The following is an 18,372-nucleotide window of genomic DNA, read 5'->3' on the forward strand; positions in this document are numbered from 1 at the left end:
TTTATGCTACGAAAAAATTGTAAATGTACACAAAAGTGAAGAGAATCGTGTAAAGAATCTTCGTGCTCGGCACTCTGCTTCAACAATTGTCGATTTTTTCAGTGATGAAGGAGAAATGTTTTGTTAAACATATGTTAGCTATTGTATTTCTTTCTTTGTGAATTGTCTGTTTAATGCTGCTAACTATTTGTCTTCTGGGATTTTGATGTTTTTCTTTTGAAAAATTATGAAGATTTTAGAAATTAAGTCTATTTCTTTTTTGTCATTATCATTGCAAAATAGTGCTATCACATATTTTCCTTTTAATTCTCTATTTTGTCATACTGAAGTTTAAATTTTAGTTTGGTAAATGGAATGAGGTATGGACTTGCTATGAGTCAAAATTTTTTAAGTTTATTTATTTTCAGAGAGAGAGAGAGAGAGAGAGAGAGCACACACACACACACACGCGCGCGCGCCTGGGTAGGAGTGGGGGAGGGGCATCTAGAGAGGGAGCGACAGAATCCCAAGCAGACTCCGTGCCATCAGTGCAGAGCCCTCGGTGGGGCTCGAACCCATGAACCCTGATATCATGACCTGAGCTGAGATCAAGAGTCACCGACTCCACCCAGTTGCCCTGAGTTAAAAATTTTTAAATATATTTTCCAGTATATTTTTAGATGTTAAAAATGTTAACAGCCTTTATTTTAGAATAATGTTGCAGGAAGGCAAATATATATTAATTTGTTTTTAGATTTTAAGATTTCCTAGCATTTTTTTGGTAAAAGAAGTTTACTGCAGCATTACCTTTATGAAATAGGCTATATATTTTAAAGCAACTTTACATTTACAGAGAAGTCGCGAAAATAGAGTTCTCATAAACCTCATATCGTTACCCCCGTTATTACCATCATATATTAACATAGTACATTCATCAAAACTAATGAACCCATCCTGATACAGTGTTATTAATGAAAGTCCATACTTTCTTCAGATTTCCTTAGTTTTTACTTAATGTTCTTTTTCTGTTCCAGGATTCCATCCACGACACCATATTACATTTAGTCATTATGTCTCCTTATGTTCTGCTTGGCTGTTACAGTCTCTTAGAATTTCCTTGTGTTTGATAATATTGACAGACTTGGGAACTGGTCAGGTGTTTTGTAGACTGTCCCTCTGTTGGGATTTGTCTGGTGCTATTCTCATGATTGGACTAGGTTATGGGTTTTGGGGAGGAAAGCTACAAAGATACGGTGCCACTGTCATTACATCATATCAGTAACACATATTAACATGACTTATGCTTGTTGATGCTGACCTTGACTACCTGGCTGAGGTTGTGTTTGTCAGGTTCTTCTACTGTAAGGTTACTTTTGTTCCCCTTTCCATACTGTATTCTTTGGACAGGAGTCACTATGCAAATAAAGTCACAGGTGAGGAGTGGGGACTTTTATGCCCCTACCTTGAGGGTAGAATTGCTACATAACTTACTTGGAATGCTTCTACATGGAATATTTATCTTCCTCCCTCCCATTTATTTATTGAATCATTTATATATATTAATACGGATTCATGAATATTTATTCATATTTTGATTTATAATCTAATGCTACTTTGGTGTTTTGCACAAATTATTCCATCTTTGACCATTGGGAGCTCTTTTTTCTTGGCTCCTGTGTTTCTTGACATACCTTCATCACTCTGTGTGTGTGTGTGCATGCATGTGTGGTTGTGTGTGAACACTTCTTTACTTTATGGCTTTACAGAATGTTCCAGGCCCATCTTTTGTTTATTTTATTTATTAATTTTAATTTTCTTTTTCAAGAGAGCGTGCAGATACACACGCGAATGAGCAGAGGAGGGGCGGGGGGGGGGGCAGAGGATCTGAAGGAGGCTCCATGCTGACAGCAGGAAACCCCATGTGGGGCTCGAACTCGCAAACCATGAGATCATGACCTGAGTTGAAGTCAGATACTTCACCAACAGCCACCAAGGTGCCCCTTGGCCCATCTTTTATATTTCCTGGTCCAGTCCTAGAATCAGTCACTTCACCAAGGAGTCCTTCTCCATTTTGTTGGAGAATAATATTATAAACGAAGATCTAGGTGGTAGGTATACTTTTTGTTACTAGGATGCTGTTGCTTCTGGGACCCCTCAGCTGACAGTGTGAGAACACACATATACATGTGTGTGCTAACCTGTGTACATACACATATCTGTACATATTTCTAACCATCTGTATCTATATAAAGCCAAACATAAAAAGAATGCATGTTGATGTCTCCAACGTTAATCCATTACTGCATGGGTTGTTCTAGCACCTCTCCTTGCTTATCTCTCACTCCCACAGTCAGAAATCAGGCTCCCGCCGCTCACCATCCATTTATTTAATTGTTCAAATCCAGTACACATGTGTAACAGTAGCAGAATTGTGAAATCAAACTGTGGGAAATAACTTTATCAACTAAAGTATGGTGCTACGTACATTTTCTTTTGCCTTTAATTTTCAGAGTCTATTCATTTCCAAAGTCTGAGGTCAGTACTTCCCCACCACCTCCTACCCCCAACCTCCTTCAGTGAGGTTGTTTCACGTATCTGTAATACAGTTAGATTGTTTTGTCATACTCTGCATTTCATCCTGGACCCCCCACCCCCCACCCCAAGATAGTTTTGTTTTAATTTGTGTACACTGTTGTGTTTTCAGCCTTCCTTAAAAAAAAATTTTTTTTTCTGGGTGGCCGGGTGGCTCAGTCGGTTGAGCATCTGACTTCGGCTCAGGTCATGATCTCGCAGACCATGAGTTCGAGCCCTACCTGCGGCTCTGTGCTGACAGCTCAGAGTCTGGAACCTGCTTCGGATTCTGTGTCTCCCTCTCTCTCTGCCCCTCCCCTGCTTGCACTCTGTCTCTCTCTCTCTCTCTCAAAAATAAATAAACATTAAAAAAATTCTTTTGTTCACATCTAATTGGTAAGCCTTTCTTTATCACGTATTAAATTCTTATGTCTGCCGTTATCTGCTTCTTTGCTCACTGTGTGGGACATGAACCTCCCAATCCAGAAATTAACGTAAAAAATAGTCTCAAGTCAGGGCAGAGAAAAACATGAAAGTTCCCTGGAGAACTGTCCTCTGATCTAGGCTGAATGGGATTCTGACAGGATAAAACCTGTTAAAAACAAGTTCACTGATATATACAGAAAGTTACAAAGCCAGCAGAGAAACAAGCTACCATGGGTGAGAGCCAGCAGGTACAACAAATGGGAAGATTCATGCTCCCAGGAATTGGAAATGCAAGATGAAAACTGAAATGGAAAATGAAAAAGATTATAAATAAGTCTGAAAAACAAATAGCAATGTCTATTTTTGGAGTTAAAAACAAGGTGTACTAGGAACAGTTACAGGTAAGATGGGAGGGCGTTTTTAAGAGTGTCAGTATTCCAAGTCCTTTTACTGTGAAATATGAGGTCTACAATACCAATTAATTTAGAATTTTTAAGTATCCACAGGCAAAGCAGTTCTGCAGAGGACTGATTCTAGGTCTTGATGAAAATGAGCACTTTGACAAATAAATTGTGTACCAGTTACATTTTACTGTCATAAACTCTTAAGCGTAACAGAGAACATCAGACAGGCAGATATTCAGTGAGCAAGGCTTCTCAAGTCCCCAGTACTTCATAGACATGCTTGTATTAGACAATAGTGCTCTACCCATTGAAGGTAAAACAATGTTTATGAAGCTTCTTATACCTCAGTTTCTCAAATTTCAACATACTTAGCTTTTGTGGGTTCAGGCTGCCTTCATATAGTTATGTCATTGAATGGTTCTGTGTTTAGAAGTTGTGTAATAACGTCTAGGCTGTGGTAACATGCAGTTAGTTGCCAAGTTTTCAAATTTGAAGAGCAATTATAAACAGCAGGCTTGACCATAATCTACCATAGCATGTTAAAGTTTAAGAAAAAGTAAAGTAAAGGTAAATAGGAATATAAGGTAAGACCTCCAAAATAGCTGAAGAAGAAAAGGAAATGTAAAAAGGGAAATTCACCGGAAAGAAGGCAGGAAAAGAGAGAGACAGACACACACACACATACACACGGAGGAAGGGAGAGAAGGAAAGAACGTGAAAGAGAGAGGGGAAGTGAGGGAGAGAGAGGGTGAGAGAGAGAAAGAATGAATTAGTAGTTAAAAAAATCTACCTATAAATAAAACTAAGCACATGAAGCCAAAATTGTTTTATAAGCAAGTTCTACGGACTCTTCAAGCAGCAGAATTTCTATCTTATACATAATATTCCAGAGAATAAATAGAGACAATCCCTTAGTTCATGTTAGGAGAATAATGTAACCTTGATCTCAAGGACTGAACTAGAACCGAGAATTGTTGGCTAATTTGCCTCCCGGGGCCACGGGTATAAACGCAGCTAGATTGGAGTGGTTTAAATACATCATTGACTCTTCCAGCAGGGGGAGCCCATAGGCAACCTCCAGTCTCATGACCACCTCTTTCCAATGGTTGAGTAGTTGGAACAGATGGATCAGGTCCTTACAGAGCATCTTACTGATTGTAGTGTCTCCCAGTATGGAGTGTCAATTTGCTACCTATTAGAAGCTGAATCATGTTCCCCCCTGCCCAAAATATACGTTAAATATGACCTTATTAGGAAATGGAGACTTTGCCAATGATTGAGTTAAAATGAAATTGTTAGGGTTGGCCCTAATCTGTCATGACTGGTATTCTTATTACACAGGAGATATTTGGACATAGACACAGTCATACTGGGAAAACGACATGTGAAGAGACGCTCTACAAGCTTCAAACTATAATAAGGTAGAAGTCTCTCTCTCTCTCTCTCTCTCTCTCTCTCTCTCTCTCTCTCAGAGCCTTCAGAAGGAACCACCTCTGCCAACACCTTGATTTTAGACTTCTAGCTTCAGAACTGTGAGATAATACATTTGTGTTGTTTTAAGCCACCTAGTTGATGGTACTTTGTTATAGTCTCCCTAAGAAACGAATACTGTACCTAAGCTTTAAGGCCAAGCAAGATACTAACTTAGTGGTCTCCCAGATACTCGTGTCTGAGTGTGGACATAATTGTCCAGTCTGCCATTGAGGTGTTTTTTGGACATCATCAGGTAGAGGTTTCAGAGGGTGCATTGTAGAGAATTCCACTACCTCCCCCAATATCATACCTTGGTTGAGGGGGTCTCCTCTGGGGCTGGGAGGAGGTCTGGCTGAGAAAATAGAGCAGTTCTCAACTGTGCGACGTGAAGGTGGGATACCCTCTTATCATGAGGAGTACCAGAATCTCCGGGTCCGCCCAGGAATGGGTAGACTACAAAACATATTTGTTGAAAGCATATTTAATATTTTATGGCTCTTAGTCATGATTTTCCATTTTGTAAGCTTTTGATTCTAAAATAATTATTGGATCACAGGAAGTTACTTTTCCATTTATTTTGAAGTTTCAAATAGACTTGTAGCAGTGCATATTAGTTTACTAGGGCTATCAAAGCCACATACCACAAACTGGGTGGCTTTAAACAATAAAAATCTGTTGTCTTACAGTTCTTGGGCTAGAAGTCCAAGATTGAGGTAGCAGCAGGTTTGGTTCCTTTTGAGGGAGAATCTCTTACCTAGCTTCTGGTGGTCTTTTGGCCATCTTTAGTATTTCTGGTCTTGCAGATGTATTATTCTGACTTCTGTCTTCATCTTCATAGTCCCTGTGTGACATGTCTGTGTCCAAACTTCCTCTTTTTCTAGGGATACAGTCATATTGGATTAGGGGCCAACTTAGGGACCTTATCTTGACGATTTACAAAGACCCCATTTCCAAATAAGGACACATTTGCAGATACTGGGGATTAGGACTTCAACATATGGGGGAGCACAATTCAACCCATAACAGAGTATATGAGCTTTTTATGTTTATTCAAAGTAGATAGGGTTTAAAAGGTTGAGAATTTCAGGGACGCCTGGGTGGCTCAGTTGGTTGAGCGTCTGACCTCGGCTCACGTCATGATCTCACGACTCTTGAGTTTGAGCCCTGCATTGGGTTCTGTGCTGACAGCTCGGAGTCTGGAGCCTGTTTTGGATTCTGTGTCTCCCTCTCTCTCTCTGCCCCTCTCCAGCTTCTGCTCTGTCTCCTCTCTCAAAAATACGTAAACACTAAAAAAAAAAAACACAAAAAAACCCAAAAAACAAAACAAAAAAAACCCCTAAGAACTTCAAAGCTTAAAAGGTGTAGCTGAGACCGGGAAACTGGACTCCATAAAAATCTGCTTTTTCTCCTTTTTCTGCTTCTATTCTTACTAGGACCTGCACCCTCACCCCACTTCACACACACCTCATAATGCAAATAGTGTATGTCCTCCTTGTAAGGGACAAGGAGTTAATGATATCTTCAGAATAGATAACATCTAAGGAAGGACCAGGTGAGAATGACCAGACAAGCCATCACATGTGCATTCCAGATCACCGCACTAGACATCTCAAGGTCAAGGCCCCCTAACTCCAAGGAATGACACCTGGGCCCTCATCTTTGTTCTAACTGGTTTCTGGATGCCTGCGGGGACATGTACACCAGACCACTGTCCTCCATAAAAAAACCCAGACCCTGAACACAGATGAGACTCATGCTCCCTTCCTTTCCATGTCTTCCACATGCTCTGTCTGTATCTGCTCTGCTCTTACTTCTTTCTGGTTTGCGTTTGGTTCCATCCTGTGCAAAGCTGAGGACTCTCTTGGTTGGTCTCGCAGGACTCCCTCTGGATCCTCAGACCTGGGCTGCCAGCATCATTCCCATCACAGCTGACTTTTTACATAGGTTCCCTTGAGATGCTCCCTAACTTGGTGACACGCATCACTAGTCAGTGATGCTCTTACTGTGGAACTCCTCTTCCCCGCCTGACCCTCATTTAGCCTCAGAAGTCAGCAAACCAATGGATTCATAAGTCTCACATGGGAATCTTCCACACTGTCACTAAGTCCAGGCTCCCAGGCAAGCAATCCTCAAGAGTTATTGCCAACGTAGTTTTCTTGAAACTTTAAGTTCCTGGCTATAAGAGAAAAAAGTAAACTTAATTAAAAAACCTGAATTATGCTAGCAACACCAACCCCCCGCCCCCAAATACACACACACACACGCAATACAGATACACACAGGAATGTGTGTGTATGTATGTACACAATGAAAGGCTAAATCTGTTGCAAAGGAGCTTTCACACAGAGGATGGTAAGATAGGAGCTTGGTTTGGGGCCTGTACAAGGTGTCCTTGGTGAGCCTGAACTGGCACTGGGCTGCAGAGAGGATCCAGGCTGCATAGAAGTCCTGTGTAACCTGGCCATCACCTCCTTATTCTCCAGTCTCATCCAGAGCCTTCTCTCTGCTTGAATTCCTTCTCCTTACTGTGTGCAGGGCTGTTGTGCTCCTATTAGCCCTTCCAGTGACCTCCGTTTATAACTTCACAACAGGTATTTTCTTGATTTTTCATTTATTTACATGTTTGTTGGGCTTTCCCCCATTAAACTGTGTGAGAGCCGAAAGTAGCTTGTCCTTCTCAGCATTTGGCAGGTAAGGCAGACTCAGCATTTGTTGAATAGATGAATGGGTGAATGGATGAATTTATGATTCAGGTATAGTGGCATGAAGGACACCCTGTGATTGTTTCAGTAAAAGGTCAGATATTACATTATTCCCACAGATTCTATTAATGAGTCCAGAGTATCGTATGCCATCTTATTCCACTTAAAGATGATAAGGATGCTCTATTTAATTCTGCCCCGTCTTGCTACTTGTCGATGAAGGCTTCTGGTGAAAGTGCAACCAAACGAACGTGAGTTCACTCCCGGGTGAGTCACAGATAGAAACTTCACCAGTGGAGTTGTCACACAAAGGAAACTTTGTTTGCAGCAAATAAAAGAGGTCACAGGCAATAACGTCCAAAGCCATAACTGCCCAAGCAAGGGTGCCTGGGTCTCTTTCATTTAGGGTTACAATGAATATTTAGATAGGGGAGCCTAGCCGTCATATGTCGAGGTGGGCACAAGGTCATGCCTGTGCCTTAAGGAAACACACCTATACATACATTCTTATGTCATATAAACGAGGCCTGTGCTCCTCTGTGGGCGGAGATTTTACTATTATGAGGTAAAGGTAACTACTGCTCACTCTGTGGGCCACTCCATGGTCCATCTGTGCAGGTGAGTCACGGATTAAGCTCAAACTGGTCTAGGTGGTCCGGGCCATCAGAGCTCTTCATCTGGGTAGTCATTACTGCTTGAGGGGTAGTTTCGGTTTTCATCAGGGGATGGATGCTCTGCTGCTAGGATCTTTGCCTTCGTTAAGAGGTAACCTGCAAAGAAGAGCTTAGGACAAATGTGGGACAAAGGTTGGTGGGTACAAGCAGATGAGCAGTAAAGGTCAGGTCTTGGGATTCAGCTGGTGAAAAACATATCTGATGCTGGAGCTACAGCTGCCGATCTTTTTTTTTGTTTGTTTTTTTCTAATGTTTTTATTTAGTTTTGAGAGAGAGAGAGACAGAGCATGAGCAGAGGAGGGGCAGAGAGAGACACACACAGAATCCGAAGCAGGCTCCAGGCTCGAAGCTGTCAGCACAGAGCTTTATGCAAGGCTCGAACTCGTGAACTGCGAGATCATGACCTGAGCCCAAGTCGGATGCTCAACCAACTGAGCCACCCAGGAGCCCTGACAGCTACCAATCTCTAAGTGCTGATTGGACAATCACCAAGGAAGGATATTTCAGGAAAGTCATGTTTGATTTTCAAGTAAGTCTCCTTAATTAATTATTTATATCTCAATTAATTATATCTCACAAAGTATCCATATTTGACTCCATTCTGTCTTGAAAAGAAATATTTAGGGGTGCCTGGGTGGCTCAGTCGGTTAAGAGTCTGACTTCGGCCCAGGTCATGATCCCACCCTTTGTGGGTTCCAGCCCTGCGTCAGGCTCTGTGCTGACAGCCAGGAGCTCAGAGCCTGGAGCCTGCTTGGGATTCTGTGTTTCCCTCTCTCTCTGCCCCTCCCCTGCTTGCACTCTGTCTGTCTCCTCAAAATAAATAAATATTAAAAAAAATGTTAAAGAAAAGAAATATTTAAATCAGAATGGAAAATATTTTACGATTTTTAAAAAGGAACTAGAATAACTCTTAATGTGCTATTAGATTCCAAAGTTCAGTGAAAATGCTTCATTAAAATATCCTTTTCCCCCATGGTCATGGGACCTTCATCCTAGGACACTTAAGAACTATCCACTGTGTTTGTGGATATTGGGTAATTTTATGAGATCTCAAAGTTATTTTTCATTGAATGGGGTCAGGGTAACATTTAAATGAGGAGTGAAAATAAGGTGTGGAATTTGCTAAGAGGGTGCCTTTCCATTCATTGTGCTTCTGGAAAGATAATGCAAAGTGGCAAAAAAGAGGAAACAGTGATCCTCGGGCTTAATATTTCTAAATCCTTGAGACAAGGTCCAGGATTAAATGGATACAGTGATAAGTACACAATTTAATTCAAGCCATTAAATGATTTTCCATTAAGATGATTTCAATTCAGTTACAATGAAATTTAATTAATATTTATTGAGCGCCTTGAGGAAACAAAGTTTTGATCATGGGTTTCTCGTTATTTCCTGGTTGTTCTCATTTAAAAGCTCTGTTCCAGCTCTGGACATAATCCACTCTTACTCTTCTAACTCCCGGACCTAATCTCATGCCAATGGATGCCTCTTGTAGAGTTTATTCCCACAATCTCTTTGCACAAGCACAAGTGTGGATTCTCAAGAAGAGAAAGTTGTTGAGCTGTCTTCTGCCCAGCTTCCATTCCCCAAATTCCCCACAGACACCCCCAATGCACCCCAAATCGGTAGCCCTCAGTCCCGGCTACACATTAGAATTACCTGGGGAACTTTGAAGAGGTTCTTTTTAGGAAGTTGAAGAAAAACTTTTAATTGGGGAGCTCTTTGCCAGGCTAATTAAATGATCTGAGTGTGAGACACTCACAGAGTTTTGGTTTTGTTTTTTAAATTTCTAGGTCATTTTATTAGTTGTATTCTTTTCTCGCCTCCCATTCCCAGTAATTTCTGGGTCGTTTTAATATTTGTCCAAGGAGGAGACTATTGAAATACAATTCAACAGAGAAGACTTGAAACTCTTAATTGGCTTTTTTAGGCAATTCACGAAATGGGCACCATCCCACCTAGGAAGCAAGGAGGAGCTCCCAGGAGTTGTCCAACACGGGAGGTTTTTATAGATGGGAGGGTGGGGCAAGGAAGTTATTAGCAAAAGAAAAGGATTGTTTTTGCGAGGTTGCTTGGGGGGGGGGGGGAATAGTAGGGGGTCTTGTTATGCAGATGACCTCATCTTGCTTTTGGGGGGTGGGGATGGACAGGGCCCACAGGGCAGATTACTTCATTAGCACTAAGCAGAAAATTCCCGAGTGACCAGTTAAGACTAAATTTCTGGGGCAAGTTGAAACTGCAGTTAGGTTAGGTATTAAGACCCAGTTTGGAGGCTGGGGCTGAGTCACGTCATTCCGAGCTTGTAGGTTTTGTTGTCATTGTTACTTTTGGTTTTGTTTTTGTTTTTTAAACAATGATGAGGTTTTAGAGTGTTGGGGGTTTGGAGCTGATGGCCAAGAAAAATTTCTTGAAGACGTCTTTGGTGCAAAAAAGGTGATTTTATCAAAGCACAGGGACAGGACCTGCGGGCAGAAAGAGCTGCACTGGGGTTGAAGAGTGACTGGTTATACATTATGGAGTTGGGGGAGATAAAATCAAGAGGAAGTTTCTTTTTTTCTTTTATTAAAAATTTTATTTTATTTTATTTATTTTTAACATCATTTATTGTCAAATTGGCTTCCACACCAAGTGCTCATCCCAACAGGTGCCCTCCTCAATGCTCATCACCTACTTTCCCTTCCTGCCCATCGTACATCAACCCTCAGTTTGTTCTCTGTATTCTAGAGTCTCTTATGGTTTGCCTCCCTCCCTCTGTTTGTAACTTTTTTCCCCCTTTCCTTCCCCCATGGCCTTCTGTTAAGTTTCTCAAGATCCACATATGAGTGAAAACATATGGTATCTTTTTCTGACTGACTTATTTCACTTAGCATAATACCCTCTAGTTCCATCCATGTTGCTGCAAATGGCAGGATTTCATTCTTTCTCATTGCCTAGTAGTATTCCATTGTATGTATAAACCACATCTTCTTTATCCATTCGTCAGTTGATGGACATTTAGGCTCTTTCCATAATTTGGCTTGAGAGACTAAGAGAAAAATTACCAGGTGTACTCACAACTGCAAAGAAGAGACCTCCCCCCCCAGCCCCCCCCCCCCCCCCCCCCCCCGCCGTTCCCAGAACCGGCCAGGGCGTGCCAGGTTGTGCTCTGACCTAGAGGCGGGAACCAATCAAGTTCTGCTGAGTGGTTTGAAAAAAAGGCGGGAACCAATCAAGTTCTGCTGAATGTTCAAATTTAAATGTCAACCAATAACAGCTCTGTAACCACAAAAAAATCCCTAACTTGTTTGTGCCTGTCTATAAAAGAAGCTGTAAGATCCTCGCTCGGGGCCTCTTAACGTCACCGGCAACGAGTGCGCGGAGGACCGGGTTCAAACCTGCAATAAACGACCCTTGCCGCTTGGTTTTGACTCTGGACTCTGGTGGTTTGTTTTCGGGGGGTCTCTCAAATCGGGGCATATCAGGCTATTGTTGAAAGCACTGATATAAACATTGGAGTACAAGTGCTCCTATGCATCAGCACTCTCGTATCCCTTGGGTAAATTCCTAGCAGTGCTATTGCTGGGTCACAGGGTAGTTCTACTTTTAATTTTTTGAGGAAATTCCACATTGTTTTCCAGAGCGGCCGTACCAGTTTGCATTCCCACCAACAGTGCAAGAGGGTTCCCATTTCTCCACATCCTCACCAACACCTATAGTCTCCTGATTTGTTCATTTTAGCCACTCTGACTGGTGTGAGGTGGTATCTCAGTGTGGTTTTGATTTGTATTTCCCTGATGAAGAGCGACGTTGAGCATCATTTCATGTGTCTGTCTGTTGGTCAACTGGATATGTTTGGAAAAATATCTATTCGTGTCTTCAACCCATTTCTTTACTGGATTATTTGTTTTTTTGGGTGTGGAGTTCGGTGAGTTCTTCATAGATTTTGGATACTAGCCCTTTATCTGTTATGTCATTTGCAAATATCTTTTCCCATTCCGTTGGTTGCCTTTTAGTTTTGTTGATTGTTTCCTTTGCAGTGTAGAAGCTTTTTATCTTGGTGAGGTCCCAATAGTTCATTTTTGCTTGTATTCCCTTGTAAAAAAATTTTTTTAATGTTTATTTATTTTTGAGAGAGAGAGAGAGAGAGAGAGAGAGAGACAGGGTGTGAGCAGGGGAGGGGCAGAGAGAGAGGGAGACACAGACTCTGAAGCAGGCTCCAGCCTCTGAGCGGTCAGCATACAGCCCAATGCGGGGCTCCAACTCACAAGCTGTGAGATCATGACCTGAGCTGAAGTTGGACACTTAACTGACTGGGCCACCCAGGCGCCCCCAACAGGGAGTTTCTTAAAGGGATTTCCATATGATAAAGACTAAGATTATTGGAGGCTTAGCTACTGGCAAGCTAAGGTTGTTTTTCCCTCTAGCAAAGCATTATCATTAAGACAGTAGGAGGTTCCTGGAAAAATGTTATACTCTGTATTTTCCTAGAGTATGTCAATAGGCTGCAGGTTATAAGAAAATTTAATTTTACCAACCATTTCCTTCTTGCCTTTGTTCCCACATCACTATGGAGGAGAGGGTGGTATTAGGGGCTCCAGGAAACTGAGTCTATAGGTTTTTGGAAATTAGGTTATTGATAAGATTGCCTTTTTCTTGTAACTTACTAAGATATTTATAAACTGATGGAGGCTCACGTCCTGCATGACTGTGATCCCTGTCCGTTAACCATTGGTTTTCTCTCCCTTTCCTTTGTCACACCTTGGAGGTAGGGGGCGTTGTCAGCTTGTGCTTTGCTCTCAGCTTGTGCTTTGCTCTCAGCTTGCCTTATGCTCTCTCATCAACAAAACCTGTGCCTTACACAAAGCAGGACTCTCATGTACCCTAATATGTCGGTAGTTAAGTCTCTGTTTTTCTCTGCCCTTTAAAGTGTAAATTGCATAGAATCAAGAGTTTTAAAGGTAAAACATATCTTAGAGGTCCTCTCTTTGACTTTATTTTTGGAAATCTCCTGCAAAGGATGCATGGAGAACCATTTGAAAAATTTAAAGACTTAGTAGGATGAAGACGTTTGGAGAGAACTGTTTAGAAAGCAAATGCAACGGTCTCTTTTATGTGGAATAGCAGGCCAAAGTATGTTCACAGATCCCCAGAATAGCTGTGCTATACTGGATGTGCCTGGGCGCTGAAGTCAGGAGACTCTTCAAGTCTGGCCCTTAGGATGATGGGCGTGTCTCAGCTATTCCTATCTAAGCTATTTTTCTTTCTTTCTTTCTTTCTTTCTTTCTTTCTTTCTTTCTTTCTTTCTTTCTTTCAGTTTATTTCTTTATTTTGAGAGAGAGAGAGAGATAGAGTATGTGCGCAAGGAGGGACAGAGAGGAGAGACAGAATCTCAAGCAGGCTCCACGCCACCGGTGCAGAGCCCCACGTGGGGCTCAAACTCACAAACCTTGAGATCATGACCAGAGCCAAGATCAAGAGTCAGACACTTAACGGAGTGAGCCACCCAGGTACCCCAAGGCCATTTTCTTACTTGTAAAAATGTGAAAGATAATGCCCCCGGGACTTGTTTTGAGGCTTACACTGGAGAAGTATTTATGAGCGTCGGTGATACATAGTTTGATTTCTTTTAATGGTTGTAAAAATTGCAAGAACCTTCCTTCACTGACCTTAAAAGAGAAAAAGAATTAATTATTTTGCATTTGAATAGGTATTTCTCTATTCTGTCAGTTCTCTAAATATCTCAGATTCCCAGCATAATCTCGTTTAATTTTGCCAGTTGGATTAAAAAAAAATGTATCTGGACTGCTTCCTATGGTTCATTGCTGGCCTCAATTCTGCTCTATTCTTTGAAGCATGTGAATGAAATATAAGCTCCATCGTTGTTCTAAGGGCATTTAGTATACTGGTAGCCTATGAGAGAACTAATCTCTATTTAAAAATATATCGGTTTTAAATTTTGTTTAGAGAAAGGAAAACAAAAGAACTAATTATTTGAAGTGAACAAACTCAAAGCAGGTGGAGAACATGGTGAGTTATCCACCAGACGTGAGGAAGGAAAGTTAGGAATGCACTCGCAGTGGGGGCTCCCAGGCCCCAGGAGACTAATGCAGGGCAGGTTTCTGATGGTCTTCCAGTTGGAGCCTCAAGGAAAGCAGATCTCAAAGCACTTTTCTATTCTGCCTAGGAGAAGTACCAGGGTAGCCTATCAGAGAAAGAAAAACAAGAGAAGATAAGATCTTAACTAGACTGTCTAGGGCAAGCACTTGCTTTTAACCTCAGAACTAAGAGGAAGTGGTATAGTGTCAGAGTGTTGTTTGCAAAGTCGGAAGTTCCACACCAGCCTGGAACAATGCAGACATCTTCCCAGGCCTCTGATTATAAGGGACAATTGCAACCTCAAGTTTATTGGGCTAAGAAATAACAGAGAGAAATGCCATCCCCCAATATTTTCAGGGAACAAATTCTTGGAAAAATTATTTCCCTATGTCTCCTACTCCCAAAGCCTTTAACCTGCTTGCTCGCAGGCTGAGGAGGTTACTGAAATTAGAACCACAGGAGAAATTGAATGATGACAGTTGAGTCTAGTTAGAAAAAGTATTGCATTGTACTTAGTGGTGACGTACCTTTAAATCTTAGCTATGTATACCGACTCTTTGATTATACCTCGCAGGTAAGTTAGAATAATGAGTTATGCTATTTATCTTGATCCAAAAAAGAATGTTGTTGGATATAAAATTATGTATTATTAAAAAGAAAATGACAGGCTCAAGGTGGAGTCACTTGCCCTCCAGACAGAAAACCAAGACTTAATTTCAATTTCAGACTCTTCAAGGAGTGAAATTTTAATCCAATCAGTCTGAAATCCGCACACCCCTCCCCCCAGCACTAATGAGGTAATCTGTCACCGGGGCCCTCTCTATTCAAGGGAAGATGAGGTCATCTGCATGATAAGACCCCAACCCCCTCCCCCTAAGAGAAGGTGACCTTGCCTGTAATCCTTTCTTTTCTTTTGCTAATAACTTCTGTTCCTCTTTCTTATCAAAACTTTCCATTTTGTATAACTCCTTGGAGCTCCCCTCTCCTTGTTAAATGGGGTGCTTCCCAATTCTTGAGTTACTTAATAAAGCCAATTAGATCTTAACATTTACTCATTTGAGTTTTATTTTTTAACAGTCCCTTATTCCAGCTTTTTAAATTCCCTGCTCTTTGGACCTAGGACATCTTAGATTGTCACTCTGTCTACCTAATGGCTTCTCTACAAATTATAAACTAGCATCCTCCAGATTACAAAACCATGATCCATGAATAGAAATTATAGAGGTGAAATATTCACCTGAGAACTGTCTGGGAACTAAAAATGTCCAATAACATAGAAGGCTGCCTTCCAGAGGGCTTAGCTCAGGGTCATGGGAAGAATTCAAGCTAAGCCTAAATGCTCATCTGCTCAAGATGTTTTGGAAGCCATTCTGGGGCTCCAGGGCTCAGGAGGAGGCTGGATTGATTACAAGGTCTCTTCCCAACATAAGATTATATGACTTGGAAGTAAATCTGACACAGAAAACTGGTTTCTGCCACCTTTCTGATTTTAGACGATCAAGTATTTATGGATAAAGGCACTAACTTCAAAGTGAGATAATGAAGAGTATGGCCTATTTGTAAACTGAGCCTTCTCAAGCTATATTGGGGTTCGTTAAAGAACAAAACTTCAACTGAGCAAATTTGAAGATTTAACTAGCTTTATTAAGCATTTGATGGTTTGGGCAGCATCCTATCTAACAAGCAGAGGGGAGCTCTAAGGAGTTGTACAAAATGCAAGATTTTTTATAGGAAGGAGAGTGGAGCAAAACATTATTAGCAAAAGTGAAACAAAGACCGTTCCAGGTAAGGCTACCTTAAGGGAAAGGACAGGGGGTCTTATTAGTTGGCTTACCCTATCTTCCTCTGGGGGATGGAGAGGACCCATGTGACAGATTATCTCATTGGTGTTGATCAGAAAATTCCTGAGTGACTAGTTAAGACTACGTTTCAGGGGCAGGTTGAAACTGCAATTAGGTATTACGCCCTGGTTTAGACTGGGCCTAAGTGGTGCCATTTTGGGCCTGTGATTTTCTTTTTAACAGGTTCCTTAGACAACTATATTAGTGCTTTTAAAAATTAAAATATCACCCAGCTTTGTTGTCCTGAATTCCTTTCACATGTATTCCCTGGTCCCTCTTATGTCTTACTTTGCCAATGTGTTCTTCAATGTGTTTATGTCTTACCTATTCATTATATCCATTATACCCAATTACAGGGCGCTTTCACGGCAGATTGATTTTCATTGCAGACTCCAGTGAAATCACATAGATCGGTTCACCAACAACCTACGGAGCCTGAAGTCCTGTTCTTTGTATCTACTTAAGACATGAGGATAGATAAAAGGGGTCCGTCATTGGTGCTTTGCGTGAGAAATGTATTGCATAAAACACAATTTATTTCCTTTACTCTTTATAAGCTCTTCCAAAGCCGATAGCAAAGTTTATTCCTTCCCAAAAAGGGGAGGCCGCAGACAAAATTGAGTCTTCTTCCCCAGTGCCTGGGCGTTGCACATGTGGGGATAACAGCTGGCCTGGGGGATATTAATAGATTGCCATTGTCCTTGCACCCGACCATGGTCGCACTCCAGGCTAGAACCAGAGCAGCTGCAGAGGGTCTTGTCAGATTTTTCAGAGCCACAGAAATGAGAAAAATCATTATCTTAGAAATGCATGATATGCTAGCCTCCATTGAACCCCCTCAGATACTCAGGAAGGATAAATGAAGTACACAGGAAAATAAAATTATTTTGAATAACCTCCAAACTATTTACTCCACTTTTCTATTATCTTAAGGATACAGAACATTGCCTCTAAAGAAAAATAAAATAGGAGAGGTATTTGAGTAAGAGAAAAATATGGGGCTAAACACTGGAATTTGAATCTGTATAAATGCTATGTGATTGAAGTGCTTAGATGATACAGCTAAGATACCCATTCCAAGTAAAATAAGGATCTGGTTGCGAAAAAAAGAAAAAAAAGTCAATAAAATTATACTTGTACTACAGATCTATTATATACCCAATTAAAAATGCTAGAGGATTTCTTCTACTTCCTTCTTTTCCTTTCCCTTCCCTCCCCTCCCCTCCCCTCCCCTCCCCTCCCCTCCCGTCCCCTCCCCTCCCCTTCCTAATCTCTTCCCTTCCCCTCCTAGTTTCTTCTGGTTCCCTTTTCCTGCCCTTTCTTCTTCTCTCTTTGCTTTTACCAAGATTTCCTCAACACTTTGTGCATAAGGCCTTGTCACATCTGCAGAGTTGAGGAGAAAGTTGCCCCCCCCCCTCCCTTCCAGCTGCTGCCACTCTCAGGGATATAGCAGCTTTGTAAAACATTCAAATACAAGTTAGAATGGGCTCAGCTGGGAAGGTGCAGTAAAGTGTGATGCACGTTGAGGGGTGGGAGAGATTGGGTTCTGCCAGCAAATGGGGAAGGTCGTGCAGGGAAAGCAGCCAGTCGTGGAATAGGATGGAGGGGGTCTACTTCTGAGAGACTGTGGAGGCAGAATCCACAGGGTCTCGAAACTCAACAGATAATGTGAGCAAAATGAGGTGGAGACAAAGATACCTTCAGCCTTTTAATTACTTGGACTGCTTCCTCACAGAGTTGGGAAAACTGAGCGGATGAATGTGCCTGTTCTCTCATGGTAGCCTCTGTTCTCGCTCCTCTCCAGCTGGGAAGTAGGATTGAACACTACTGTTGATTCCACCAAAGAAAATCCACCCCATCAACCAGTGTTGACAGGTTGGTCTTTTCCACGTGGTTTTGTGTGTGTGTGTGTGTGTGTGTGTGTGTGTGTGTGTGTGAAAGAGAGTATGTGGAGACGGGGGCGGGTGGAAGGTATTTACAGCCCAAGACATTTTATTTTATGAGGTGGGTCTCCTCTCCCAGATATCTTCTTCAAATAGCACCCTCCCCCCACCCACCCAGTTCATGAGTCTCCTCCTCCCGGTCTTTCCTCCTTCCCTTTCATATAATGTCCAATTTGGAGGTTGGATTTGGCCATCCTTGGACAAATAGGTCAAAGTGCTTTTCACAGCTGTGCATTACTGTGGAAAACCCATCAAAACTGCTATAGTGTTCCATTCCTACTGTA

At 41.7% G+C, this 18,372-nt stretch overlaps 1 long non-coding RNA gene across 1 annotated transcript; it reads left to right on the top strand.

Annotated features, from left to right (window-relative positions):
- The first annotated feature begins 8,504 nt into the window (after window positions 1–8,504).
- Window positions 8,505–18,115, top strand: LOC131514953 (uncharacterized). Its single transcript, XR_009263358.1, has 3 exons — window positions 8,505–8,758; window positions 16,502–16,631; window positions 17,881–18,115. It is a non-coding gene; the product is annotated as an uncharacterized LOC131514953 (long non-coding RNA).
- The last annotated feature ends 257 nt before the right edge of the window (window positions 18,116–18,372 follow it).

Source organism: Neofelis nebulosa, chromosome 6, assembly GCF_028018385.1.
Source record: "Neofelis nebulosa isolate mNeoNeb1 chromosome 6, mNeoNeb1.pri, whole genome shotgun sequence".
In the NCBI taxonomy this organism is placed as follows: Eukaryota; Metazoa; Chordata; class Mammalia; order Carnivora; family Felidae; genus Neofelis; species Neofelis nebulosa.